Below are 14,561 nucleotides of genomic sequence, written 5' to 3' on the forward strand. Positions count from 1 at the left end.
TGTGATTTATCTAAGGCTTTTGATTGTGTTCAACATTCAACGCTGGTCAGGAAGCTATGTCACTATGGTATAAGAGGATCTGCACTCGATTTTCTAATCTCATATTTAAATAATAGGATTCAGAGGGTCGAGGTGAATGGCAGGAGATCTCCTGGGACTCTTCTCGGTATGAGGGTACCACAAGGGTCTATTCTGGGACCCTTCCTGTTCCTAATTTATATAAATGATCTACCTAACCTTGAAGAAAAAAAACACAAGGTGGTATTGTTTGCGGATGACACTTCACTTATATTCAAAGTAAAACGAAGCCAAGTTTTATATGAAGAAGTAAACAATGCTCTATCTGACATCGTGTACTGGTTTAGCGCCAATAACTTATTGTTAAATAGTCATAAAACCAAATATTATTATTATATTTACCGCGCCAAATGTCAAAAATGTAGATGCGAATATTTTATTAAATGGAGAGGTGGTAAGACCAGTGGAATCTGCTGTATTTCTTGGCATTACTCTTGAATAGGATTAGTTCTGCAGCATATGCGGTTAAGAAAATTAGACGGTTAACTGACATGGATACGGCGCGACTAGTACTTTAGTTATTTTCATAGTATTGTGTTCTATGGTATATTGTTATGGGACAGTGCAGCCAATATTAATACCATCTTTGTGCTGCAGAAGAGGGCTATTCTATACTAATATTAGAACGTCTTATACACCCTGTACTGCTTAAGAACATTAAGATTGATGATGCTCAATTTGGTTTCCGTGCCGGTCTTTCGACGGATGCCGCTATTGTTAGCCTGAAGGGCGCTGTGAGTCACTACACAACTCGTCACACGTCCGTATACGCTTGCTTCTTAGACCTTAGCAGCGCTTTTGACTTGGTTAACTATAACATCCTATGGACAAAGTTGTTGGCCTCACAGGTGCCTAAAAGTGTGGTCAATTTGCTGAGATTCTGGTACGGAGGACAAACGAACTCTGTAAAATGGGGCGACGCAACATCTAGCAAGTATAGGTTAGAATGTGGAGTTCGTCAAGGTGGGATGACCTCTCCTGATCTTTTTAACCTGTATGTGAATGGTTTGATCGAGGAGCTCAGAGGTACCAAAGTCGGCTGTCACGTAGGAAATGTTTGTGTCAGTAACCTTAGCTATGCTGATGATATGGTGCTTCTCAGCCCCTCGATCAAGGGGTTGAGGAAGCTGCTTTCAGTCTGTGAGCATTATACTAATGCTCATGGTCTGAAATATAACGTTTCCAAAACCAAAATGATGGTGTTCCCTGCAGGTGGAGGTCCGGATATGGTACCTGAGGTGTATCTAAACGGAACGGTTATTAGTGTTGTTAAGCAGTTCAAATATTTAGGTCACGTGCTTACGGAGAGGCTGCAAGATGACGAAGATATCGAGCGAGAACGAAGGGCCCTCGCTGTTAGAGGAAACATGCTTGCACGACGATTCGCTAAATGCAGTAGGGATGTAAAGACTACCCTATTCAAAGCTTACTGCCTAGGCATGTACACCTGTCAGCTGTGGGTAACATTTACACACAAAGCATTTAGAAGAATAAGGGTCCAGTATAATGATACATACAGGGCCTTTATGAATCTTCCGAGATGCTGCAGCGCATCAGGCATGTTCGTGGAGGGTGGGGACCCTGACTTCTTCGCTGTAATAAGAACAAGAATCGCGACATTTTGGAGTCGATTGCGCAGCTCAAAAAATAAAATCCTCACGGCTATATCTGACGATATCAGGAGCCCTATATATAAACGATGGATATCTGTTCACATGGAGAATAACAAAAAATAAATTGGACATGTAATTAATATTATGAATTTTTATATTTTTATATTTTGGACACCACACCCTTGTACAGTGATGGTTTTCTAGTTTTTAAGTTTACTTTTAATTATAATTAATTATTTTTATAATAATTAATGTTAACTATGGGACGTAATTGGCCTGAAATAAAAGAATTATTATTATATATTATTATATTATTATTCACGCGACTTATAACCTAGGTCCTAAAGAATCATTCAGAGAAAAATTTAAAGAAATAAGCATTTTGACTGTTGCTTCTCAATACATTTTTGATAATGTTCTGTATGTTCATCAGCACATTGAGGAATTTTCTAGATACTGTGACATTCATAATGTTAACACGAGCGTAACGTTAACAATATCGCCTTATATTGGGACGCATGATTTGCAATTTCTATGATGTGTTCCTGACCGACACGGTCACGGCGACTGCAAAGGAGTAGGGGGGGGCGTCGTTGGTGTGCCCGAATGTGGCTGACGTAGTCAATCTTGGCAACGAAGGTCCTGCCACCTATGCCGCATTTTAAAGAACCATTTTCATAATTGTAGTGTATCGCTGCTGTTGGTCACGCTTTTATTTCATCTCGCTTCTTAACTTTTTGACGCTACTCTGAATGAGATGCCTCCATTCTGACCGTAGGGATGCGCGCTCCTCCCAGGTTTCCGGGTCTATGTTACAGCACTTCATATGCCTCTTCGCAACGTCTTCGAAACGAAGAAACTGGCCACCTTGCTTGCGCTTTCCCTCACGAAGCTCCGCGTAAAATATACGCTTAGCCAGTTTCCCATGGGACATGCGCGAGAGGTGTTCACACAAGCGCAGTTGCCGATGCATCAGGTAGACTTCAATACCATTAACTTCGCACGCTTCAACACTTCAGTATTGCGAATGCGATCAGACCACTTGATGTTTAGGATGCTACGAAGGCACTTGATGTGGAACCTATCCAGCGTACGGATATGTTTTCGGTACAAACACCAGGACTCTGCTGAGTAGGGAAGATTTGGCAGTACCGTTGCCATATATACGTCAATCTTCGTGGACGTGCTTATGTCATTTATTTTATTTATTTATTTATTGTTAACAATAACGGCCTATAACCAATTAGACTTATTAACACAGAATACAATATTGTTTACAAATAAAATTAAAAAATAACATAAAATTCAATTAACAATAAAATTTAAACAATGTCAAAAGTAATAAAGAAAATTTTAAATATACACAGATGTTGATACAACACACGAATCAAAGTCGTCTCAAACGTTGTCACTCGTCTTAAAAAAATAACATAATGGATGAGTCAAATAGAACAATTCTTAATAATAATAGCAGAAAATAGTAATAAAATGATAATAACAATAATAATTCCTATTTGTAACATCGTAAATGAAGTCAAAGTGTCTCACTGAACCTCAGGCAAACATTCAAGACTTCCTTCCATGCATCCGCAAATAAGTCAAAGTCAGGAAAGGCTTCCAGCAGCGCATTGAGGGCAGTGAGGGTGCGCGGAATGGGGGAGCTGGCCCGTGCAACTGTCTGACAGAAAGGGACAGCAAGGAGACTGTGCTTCCGGGATCGGCAATAGTTGTCTGGAGTCTATACTCCGACTCCGCCTGGCCTCATCATGTAGATGCGGAGCATCAATCAGACCTCGGATTATTTTGCATACCATGACTAATGATCATTCGCTCTCCTGGTCTTAAGCGAGTTGTAACTAAGGCAGCCCAGGAGGAATGCTGTAGGAAACATCAATGGGTAATATTTTTTTTTTATGGAATAGGAGGACAAACGAGCGTACGGGTCACCTGTTGTTAAGTGATCACCGCCGCCCATACTCTCTTGCAACACCAGAGGAATCACAGGAGCGTTGCCAGCCTTTAAGGAAGGTGTACGCGCTTTTTTTGAAGGTACCCATGTCGTATCGTCCCGGAAACACCGCACAAGGAAGTTCATTCTACAGCTTTGTACTACGTGGAAGAAAGCTCCTTGTAAACCGCACTGTGGAGGACCGCCACACATCCAGATGGTGAGGATGATATCCTAACTTGTGGCGTGTCGTGCGAAGGTGGAATTCGGCGGCAGGAATTAGGTAAAACAGCTCTTCGGAACACTCCCCGTGATAAATGCGGTAGAAGACACACAATGAAGCGACGTCTCTACGCAACGCCAAGTGATCCAGCCGTTCACAGAGTACTGGGTTCCAGACAATTCGAGCTGCTCTTCGTTGCACGCGGTCAAATGGATTGAGCTGATACTGGGGTGCGCCAGACCAGAGATGACAGCAATACTCCATGTGTGGCCGGACCTGCGCTTTGTACAGCGCTAGAATGTGGGCCGGCTTGAAGTATTGCCGTGCTCTATTAATGACGCCCAGTTTCTTTGAAGCCAATTTGGCTTTGCCCTCCAGATGGCCACGGAACTGGCAATCGCTCGAGATTTCGAGACCCAGTATTCCGATACTAGGCGAGGCTTTTAGGGAAGTGTTGTCGAAGAGCGGTGATGCGACAAATGGGGTTTTTTTAGTGGTAAACGCGCAAACTTGAGTCTTCTGGGGGTTAATTTGGATAAGGTTCAATTTACCCCATTCCGCGACCTTCTCAAGAGAGGACTCGATAGAAGACACAAGTTTCTCCCGGCACTGGTCGACGATTTCCCGAGAGAGACGTGCATGGCCCGTGTATACGGCATCACGAGTGCTGTCATCTGCATAGCAATGAATGTTGGAGGTGTCCAACATATCATTGATATGCAGAAGAAACAGCGTAGGAGATAGCACACAGCCTTGGGGCACTCCAGCATTCACGGGCTTCGGGTTCGAGCAATGTCCGTCGACAACACCCTGTATGCTGCGCCCAGTGAGGAAGCTGGAGGTCCACTTGCACAAGCTCTCGGGAAGCCCAAATGATGGAAGTTTAGAGAGGAGCGCCTTATGCCATACACGATCAAAGGCCTTCGCTATATCCAGGCTAACTGCCAGGCCTTCCCCCTTGCTTTCAATAGCCACAGCCCATCTATGTGTTAGGTATACCAGAAGATCACCTGCCGACCGACCATGGCGAAACCCGTATTGTCGGTCGTTGATCAACTGGTGACCCTCTAGGTATACCAAGAGCTGACGGCTTATTATGCTCTCCATGATTTTGGAGAGCAGGGAGGTAATAGCAATAGGCCTGTAGTTTGCCGGATCCGAACTGTCTCCTTTTGTTTGGATCGGATGGACAAGGGCTGACTTCCATGAGTCAGGGACTACGCCTTTGGAATAAGAGTGCCGGAATAAACGCGTAAGCACCGGCGTCAACTCAGGGGCACACGTTCAAAGCACGATTGGAAAAATGCCATCCGGCCCGCTCGACTTCTTGACGTCCAACGAAAACAGAGCTCGCCTAACAGTTTTCTGTCTGAACTGTACTTCAGGCATAGAGCTCTGACACCGCGGGATGGTCGGCGGTGTTTTTCCGTTGTCGTCAAGAGTCGAGTTGGAGGCGAAAAGAGTGCACAGGAGATCGGATTTCTCTTTTGCCGTATGGGCCAGGCATGGACGGCTGGCTGAAGTTACCAAGAGCAGCTTTCGACAACGACCAGAACTTGCGTGTTCCGGTCGGGTAACTGGAAAGCTGCTCGCCGATTTTGACGACGTGTTTTGACTTTGCACGGGCGATTTGCCGCTTAAAAAATCTGGAAGCACGGTTGTATTTCCTCTTTAGAACTATGCAGTTCGGATCCTTTGTGCCCAGCGCCGCAACCCAAGTTCGATACGCCTGTTTTTTGCATTCAGATGCTGCTTTAACTGACGCATCGAACCAGGGCTGTGATCTGCCACCGATCGGTACTACAGAGCTTGGTATAAAAATATCCATGCCCTGTAGTATCACATCGGCTACTGCAACGGCGCAGGCACTAGGATCATCCGAAGGGAAACAAACCCTGCTCCAAGGGTAGGATGCAAAAAAGGAACGCATCCTATCCCAATCTGCTGACTTGTAGTGCCAAACGCGGCGGGTCGCTGGTGGTCTGCGACATGGGCGTCGTATAGGCACTACACTCCTGACCAGGCAATGGTCGGACGTTCCGAGAGGGGCGTCGACAATGACCTGGTAACCATCGGGATGTGTAGTCAGCAGAAGATCTAATAAGGACGGCATGTGGCTATCCACATCCAGGAGCCGCGTTGGCGACTCAACCAATTGGGACAGATCGTACGCCAATGCAAAATTATGCACAGATCGTCCTGCGTAGTCTGTGGTACGTGATCCAAGCCATTCGGCATTGTGCCCGTTGAAATCACCCAAGACTACGATTTCAGCGGAGGGGATCTGTGCAAGCACGTCGTCAATTGCCGCTTGAACGCAGCCCATGAGATGATCGGTTTCTGCGTTATCACTATGGGACCTGTAGACACACGCATAGATGCGGACGCGGTCCTCTAAATCTACGCGGAGCCAGAGAGTGGACAGGTCCCTACCCTCAAAATTGCCGAGACGGCGACAGCAGATATCCTCCCTAACGTACACACATACCCCGGCATGAGGCAAAAAATTGTGCTCAATTTTGTACCCGGGGTACGTTAAATATGACGTATCGCTAGGTCGAGATATCTGCGTCTCCGTAAGTAAACACAAGGCCGGCTTCGCCGTCTCAAGGTGGTGGTGGACGGCGTTTAAGTTGGAGTGAATGCCCCTGATATTGCAAAAGTCCACGTTGAGTGTGGAGCGGGGTGCCGTGGTGTTACTGCCTCGTTTGTCCTTGGTCATGCGCGGTACTGTGCCCTCCCCAGAATATGAAGGGCAGCCCGAGCTAGAGTGCTCGGGGAGGGATTCTCCGACTCTGGTAGAGCCGGTACCCTCCTGGGGTACTATCTCTTTAGGGACCGCTTTCATAATCTTTGTTGGGGATGGGGGGGGGGGAATGGCCTCCGGTCCTCGACACTAACTTATGCTTAACATAGCGGCACTAGGCCGCTACTTCACGCCGGTATTCTGTGCGAGTGTGGTAATTAACCCGGACGAGTCTGGCCCGATTGTGCTGACGTCAAAAGACGGCTGCGTGACTCTCCCACTTCTAAATATCCAAAGTTGTGTTTGTACACAAACGTGAGAAAAGTTTTTTGGACCTTTTCAAGTAGCCTGTCATAGGTGGAATAATGGGGGTTCCAAACACATGAGCTTGCTTCTAATTTACTGCGAAGTAGCGCACTATATAGAAGGCGAAAGACACATTCTGTTTTAAAATTGCGTGCATTTCTCAAGACAAATCCTAACCGCTGGAAAGATTCCTTTGCAACGGTTGTTATATGATCTTTAAAGGTGAGCTGTTGGTCAAATGTGACACCCAGATCTTTCATTATTAAAGTTCTGGTAAGTGTAGTGTTCCCAATTTTGTAGTCAAATAAAATCAGCTATCTCAGACGTCCAAAACTCATTATGTAACATTTGCATATGTTAAATTCCATGCTATTTGCTGTACTCCATTCATGTAACGCACGAACATCCTCCTGGATCGCCATGCAGTCTGCTTCTGATCGAACTTCAGTGTATAACTTAAGATCGCCTGCGTAAAGGAGACACTGTGCATTCCCAAGAACTGTCGGTAAGTCGTTCACCATAAGAAGAAACAGCAAAGGACCGAGTATCGAACCCTGACTTACTCCCGAGCACGTGTGGTAAGGTGCGGATTCATAAATACCCAACCTAACGAACTGCTGCCTGTCGCGCATGTAGTCTGCTAGGAGTTTTAAAAGCTCAGGTGCAAAACCAATGTTACTAAGCTTCTTCAGTAAAATGTCATTATTGACACAGTCCAAAGCTTTTTTGAAATCAAAATAAAGTACATCCACCTGAAGGCCGCGGTCCAACCGTGCGGAGATATAATTAGTGATTGTCACAAGATTTGTGTTAACCGATCGTTTTGCTCTGAATCCGTGCTGGAAATTTGAAAGATATTTTTCTACTTGTGAGTAAATTAACCTATGCAATACATTTTCGAAAACTTTTGCTGGAGACGAAAGTATAGCTATTGGCCGGTATTGTTCAACTGCAGACTTGCCAGATGATTTAGGAATTGGAGTGACTCTTGATATTTTCCATTGAGGAGGATAAATGCCTGTTCTTAGAGCTAAATTCAATATGTAACATAGTGGCTCAGATAGAAATTTTTTAGTCTGTTTTAAAATCACTGATGGGATGTTATCTGGTCCTATAGAACTAGTAGACTTAAGTTTGTTGATACCATAAAAGATATCCGAAGGAGTGAATCTTAAGATGTTGACATAATTACTGTTGCAGCTAATATCTTCACCTACCACAAGATCCGTCTACAAGTTGGTACTTTTGGCGAGAAAACGCTAGCAAAAAAGCTTGCAAAGGCTTCCGCAGCTGCTACTCCAGAGAAGGGTTCACCCTGACATGTGACAATAGGCTCAAAACCTCCTTTGGATCGCAGTGCAGTGATAAAATGCCAGAATTTACGGGGACTGTCCTTTATTTCATTTTCAATTTGCTCAAGGTGGCTTTTGCAGGCCAACTCTACTCTACACTTTAATGAAGCCCTAATGTCTGAAAATTGCTTATAGGTTTCATCAGATCTATTTCGTATCCACTTACTGTGCAGTCTAAACTTCTGTTTTATATCTTGAATAATGTCATGCGTGAACCAGACCGGGTAGCGGCGGTCTTTACAATTCATGCGACGTTTCTTCGGCATACATGCATCAAACAACTCATATAGGATGTTATAGAAACACTGTACTGCATTAGGCGAGTCATTCGCTTGAAAAACTCGGTCCCATGAGGTACAAGAAAGCAAATGATACAATTTGACATAGTCGAATTTCTTAAAGTTCCAGTAATTTCTTGGGCTTATGTTACTGGGTGGAATTACTTCCGGATCATAGGTTGCTTTGACCTCTAGCTTGATATCTAGAGCAGGGTGATAGGTATCAATGGGAACTATACCTTCTGTACTAGTAACAACCACATTTCTTACGTCAGCACTTTGCACTGAACTAGGAGAACCGACATACATACGGCGAGATTAGTATACTTTAGTTATTTTCATAGTATTATGTCCTATGGTATATTGTTATGGGGCAGTGCGGCCGATATTAATACTATCTTTGTGCTGCAGAACAGGGTTATTCGCGCGATTTATAACCTAGGTCCTAAAGAATCATTAAGAGAAAAACAAAATATGTGTTACGAAATTTAAAAGAATTGTTAAAAAACGTTTGTGTGGGAAAGGTTATTATAGCATAAACGATTTTCTTAATGACACCACGGACTGGGATTAAAGCGAACACCCTCAGGCTCTTTAATTATAAATGTTTATTGTACGATATTACATTGTAATCCATATTTTATATAAAAAAAAGCCCGCTGAGTTTCTTGCGCCCATTCTTCGCAGGTCTGAGGCAGTCTCTTTTGAATGGGTGGTAGATTTTGACGTTCAATAAGTGATTATAAATCCTATTTTGAATAAAAATATTTGAATTTGAATTGGCCAGACATCCACAGAGAAACAAGCTTCATAGTACGCTACTGGTACACCTTGAAAGATTTATAGTTCCCTTTAGCTTTAAGTTCCTCAACAGTACAAGTTGCTCCTGGGCATAATTTGCGTAAGTATGTCATGTGACCGGAATAATCTTTGCAACATCTATTAATTTCGGCATCCAGGTCACCACGTGATGTTATTGTGCTTGCCAAGTATCTGAACTTGTCCACTTGTTTCAGAGTGTCCTCTCCTAGGCTTATACCGAGTGCGGAACCGGCCGTTTGAAGTATATCCAGAGACATAACCTCTGTCTTCTTGACGCTGATTTTTAATCCGTACGTACTGCATGTTTTGTCGAGACTGGTCATTAACATTTGTAAGCCATCCGGGGATACTGCAACAAAACACAGGTCGTCAGCGTACGTTATCTCTGTGATGACACTATAAGAGACTTTCCTGTGAGCCTTGAGTCTAATCAGGTTGAACAGCTTACCATCCGTCCGAAAGCGAATATGAACACCTTCTGATATATCCTACAAGGCTTCCTCAACCACCACAGCAAAATACAGAGCAAACCGGGTGGATGCCAGGACACTTCTGTCTGTTCGCCATTTAGTGAAACGCAGCAAGTCATGTCATCGAGCAGAAGACGAACAAGCCAAATTTTTCGAGGACTAACCACAGGGCATCGCGAGGAACACAATCGAATCCTGTTCGAGGTCTATGAAACAGAGATGAAGTGGTTGGCCTTGCTCTTTGCTTTTTTCTTTTTGCTTCAAACTGAAAATAGATTCACCCATCCCTCGCACAGGCCTGAAACCAAACTGGGTCTCTGGTAGTTCTTGTTCGGATATTGATATGAGCCGGTTCAGAAGGATCTTTGCCAATACATTTCCCGAGACGCAGAGCAATGAAAAACACAGCAAACTTTATAACGCTGGTAAGCTATACGTCGTCCCATTGACAGACAGCGTGCACGGATAAGGTGAGTTACCGTCGATAAGTTTATTGGGACAGAAAAGTCAACGATAGTTATATGTGTTTGTAAATTACTTTTGATTTATACCTTGCTTTAGATTTTTATTAACACTCCTTATAAAGCAGTTGTTATTGTTATTAAAACCTCTGCACCCTTCACGTGTGAGCTGACACTGGCTTGTAAGGGAGGAATCCATAAAATACGTTATACCTTAAGGGAGGAGGGAGGGGCTAACCAATAGGGACAGGACGACAAAAAACTTTGTGACGATACATGTTAAAATCTAAAATATTAAAAAAAAAATTTAACAAAATAAAAACAACCGACTTCAAAAACACTATTACAAAACAATAGATATAATGTGCATTAAAAAGTATAAAAATAATTGCGTATTTTTATACAATCTAATTAGTTAATCTTATTCTGGTTACGATTATTGTTATTTTTGGAATCGGTGTCCTTCCGCCGCGACCCGCTATCGCCTCTCGCCTCCTCACGACTCAAGCACATCTCACCTATAACTATGTATGTAGTAACAAACTTATCTTGGATGACAGCGCATGAAACCCTACCAGCATACTTTTTTTGCGCTCTTTTTAACGAAATATACAAAATTGTACTGCTATTGCTATAAAATAATCATAATCTAGTCCCAGGCTGTCCGATCACTTAGATATTCAGCTGTGGAGTAGTAAGATTTACGACAGAGCCATTATTTAATAAAACATTTAAACAATTTGTTATGTTTTTAAAGTGATAACCCTCATTTCTGGGATTCATTAATAATTAATAACACAAATAAAACTGAAAACAAAATTTTATGAACTCTTTCCAACTGAGTTTGAGTGAGTTTCTTTCATAAAATCTTGTATGCTTTGTTCAACTCTTAGGTTAATATGTAAATATCAACTGTAAAGTAGATCCTGTAGATGAAACCACAATCCTTTTCCAAGCTCTAGTCTATATGTGTATTAAATTTCATCAAAATCGGTTCAGTGTGCGGTAAGCGTGAAAGCGTAACAAACAAACTTACATTCACATTTATAACACCTATTAGTAGGAATTGTAGAAAGTGAAAGTAGAAAAGGGGTACAGGTACCACACCAACGCTATTGTGTTCCGATTTGTGGGTTTCAGCTAGTGACTTTACTGTAGTAGTACATTGGCAAGGGTACAGAACACAGAAATAAAGGCGTATCACTTATCATCAACTTGCGAATGTCTTGCTTGTCTCGTCTTGTTTTCTCATAAAAATAACAAAAAGAAAATATTTTCATTCATTTGATTTAAAACAACTTGGTGCAATCCAGAATATATACAACTCATTCAGAATAGGGGTCGGGCATCATTGTAATTACTAAAATAATCAAAACAAATCGAATTTCTGAAAATAAATCACCTTGCTGCACGCCTAAAATAGGTCATCTAAAATTTTGATAGGTTTGAAGACAGGAGCCCACAAGGAAGAACCTGTGCAATGAGTCTGCTGTTCAAGTAATTATTTAATTGCAGTTTTGACTTAGTTATCCATTTTGTTTGGACTAAATACTTAGTCTGGCCGTAAAGACTGTTACAATTAAAAATAAACAAAATATTACATTTAAATTTGGAAACTGTCATTTTTATATGATTGTTCATTGAATTTTCTCATTTTGGCGCCACCACATTGTACAATTATTTTGCGATATTAAAATGGAGTGGAGTGATAAAGAGAACTGAATCGCTGTGATTGCATTACACAAAGTAGGTATGGAGCCAAATGCATATTTTACCGCTTGGTACTAGTAAGAGGGCGGCACTGAAAATTTCGGGAATCAAGGAAGTGACACAACATTACTATTTAAAAGTGTATTTATTGCTTTTCGAAGTATTCCCCGCGAAATTTGACACATTTTTCCATACGATGGAACCAATCATTGAAGCAACCATTCCATTCGGAAGTTGGGGTCTCCAAAATGGCCGTTTTGTAGGCGTCCACAGCCTCTTCAGGTCATGAAAATCTCTGACCACGCAATTTATTCTCTATTTTAGGGCAAGTATAGAAATTATTGGGGCTCAGGTCGGGGCTCTACGGCGGATGGTCTAATAATTCTATGTTTTCTTGCTCTAAAAACTCTTTTGTTCTGTGCGCGGTGTGAGAACTCGCATTGTCATGATGGAGGATGATGCGGCGGTTGCAGTTCTCTTTACGGAGTTCAGAAACGACCTGTGGCAAACAAATGCTAGCATACCATTCTGCATTAACCGTTCTTTGTCCCTCAATAGGAATAGACGCAACATGGCAGGTTTTGGAGACAAACGTGGCCACCATTTTTTTGCAACACTCCGTGAACGAACAATTTTTGTTGGCTAAAGCCATTAAAGTTAAAACTCATTTCCAAACACCCAAACTCGTGACTGGTTTTTTGTTTCGGGTTCGTACACGTATACCCAGGATTCGTCACCTGATACGATGTTGTATACAGCATTTGAGGATCCTGCGTGATGTGAAAGATTCTTTCGAAAGTTCTGACGCACCAAGTAACGCGAGCCGTTTTTTGCTCTTCACTGAGCAAATGCGGTATCCATTGGGAAAACAACTTTTTTACATCTAATTGTTCATGCAAGATTATTTGCATTGCAACTCATGCCAATGTCTAAAGTTGCCTGAATTTCCCGGTATCTCACATGTTGATCTTCTTCAATCAGCTTACGCACAGCATCAACGTTTTCTTTGGTGACTGCAGTTTTTGGACGACCTAGACGGGGATCATCACAGAGCTTGACACGTCCACGTTGAAATTCAGCCAACTAGAGATAAATTGTGGTTTTAGATGGGGCTTCATCACCAAATGCAGAAATCATTCGGTCAACACACAGTTTTGTGTTAAACCACTTCGAAAGTCATAATAAATCATCGCTCTAGAATTTTCTCGAGTCAATTCCATTTTCTCAACGACTAAACAAGTTTGACAGGACCTTGTGACAAGACCGAGAATCTTTTTTTAAATAAATAAATGGTATTCGATTTTTAAAACCAAGGAGTTTTCAATTAAAAAGATTTTAATATGACAGGAACAGTGGAAATATTCCATTCCCGATACTTTTAGTGCAGCCTATGTAAAATGTTTGTGTACCGGGCTATTAATAGGTACAATGAGACCTCTGTGACAGACGAAAGATCTAGCCGTCCACGTAGTGTTCGTAAGAAAAGTTGGTCAAAGCAATAAGGGAAAGAGTTCGAAGAAATCCAGTGCGAAAGCAAAAGATATTTTTATCTCAGGAGATGAAGATAGCACCTAGAACCATGTCGCGTATTTTAAAAGATGACTTGGGACTTGCAGCCTATAAGAGACTACTGGTGATTTCCTAACTGATAATTTAAAAAAGAATAGGGTGGTACAATCGAAACAAATACTGAAGCGGTACGCAAAGGGAGGTCACAGAAATTTTTTGTATACGGATGAGAATTTTTTTACAATTGAGCAACATTTTAACAAACAAAATGACCGTATTTATGCTCAAAGCTCTAAGGAAGCTTCCCAATTAGTCAACAGAGTGCAACGTGGGCACTTTCCGACTTAGGTGATGGTTTGGTGGGGTATTAAGGTAGCTATGAAGGAGTGATGTGAAAAAAAAAGAAACAAAATCGATTCGCTAACATGTTTTTTACCAGTATTTGAATAGAAATACAACTAATATGTTAATTATATGTAAATACAGGTATGTATTGCTAAATATACAGTTTTTTTCAGCCAATTTAATGAACCCATTTACTTTTAACAATTATTTTAAAAATATTATAAATTCGCGTAATCGAATACGCACTCTTAATGCCAAGTGCTCCAGTGTGCGACCAATAGGCTCGTAGAGATCAATAATAGAAACACTTTTTTTTGTGATATTGTTTATTTATGCTTTTAATTAAACAGAAGTAGAAATGGGAAGGTCACGTAGCCAGGCTTACAGACGAAAGATGGACGACGAAGGCAACCTTTTTGGAAAGGACGACAAGAAAAAAGTAGTAGAGGACGGCCACAGACAAGTTGTGACGAGGATATTGAAAGTACCGCAGGCACAATCTGGTGACTAGTAGCAGAGTCGAGCGACTTTTACTGATTAAAATATAAATAAATTTATAAAACTAACTACTCTAACATGAATATAAAAAAGTAATAATTATATTAAAAGAGAACTTACACATTAATAAACAATAATTTATACTAGAATTAAGTTAACCCTATTCTTCTGTTGTGAGATATAAAAAATATGTTTGTGTGTA

This window comes from Leptidea sinapis, chromosome 19 (assembly GCF_905404315.1).
Source record: "Leptidea sinapis chromosome 19, ilLepSina1.1, whole genome shotgun sequence".
In the NCBI taxonomy this organism is placed as follows: domain Eukaryota; kingdom Metazoa; phylum Arthropoda; class Insecta; order Lepidoptera; family Pieridae; genus Leptidea; species Leptidea sinapis.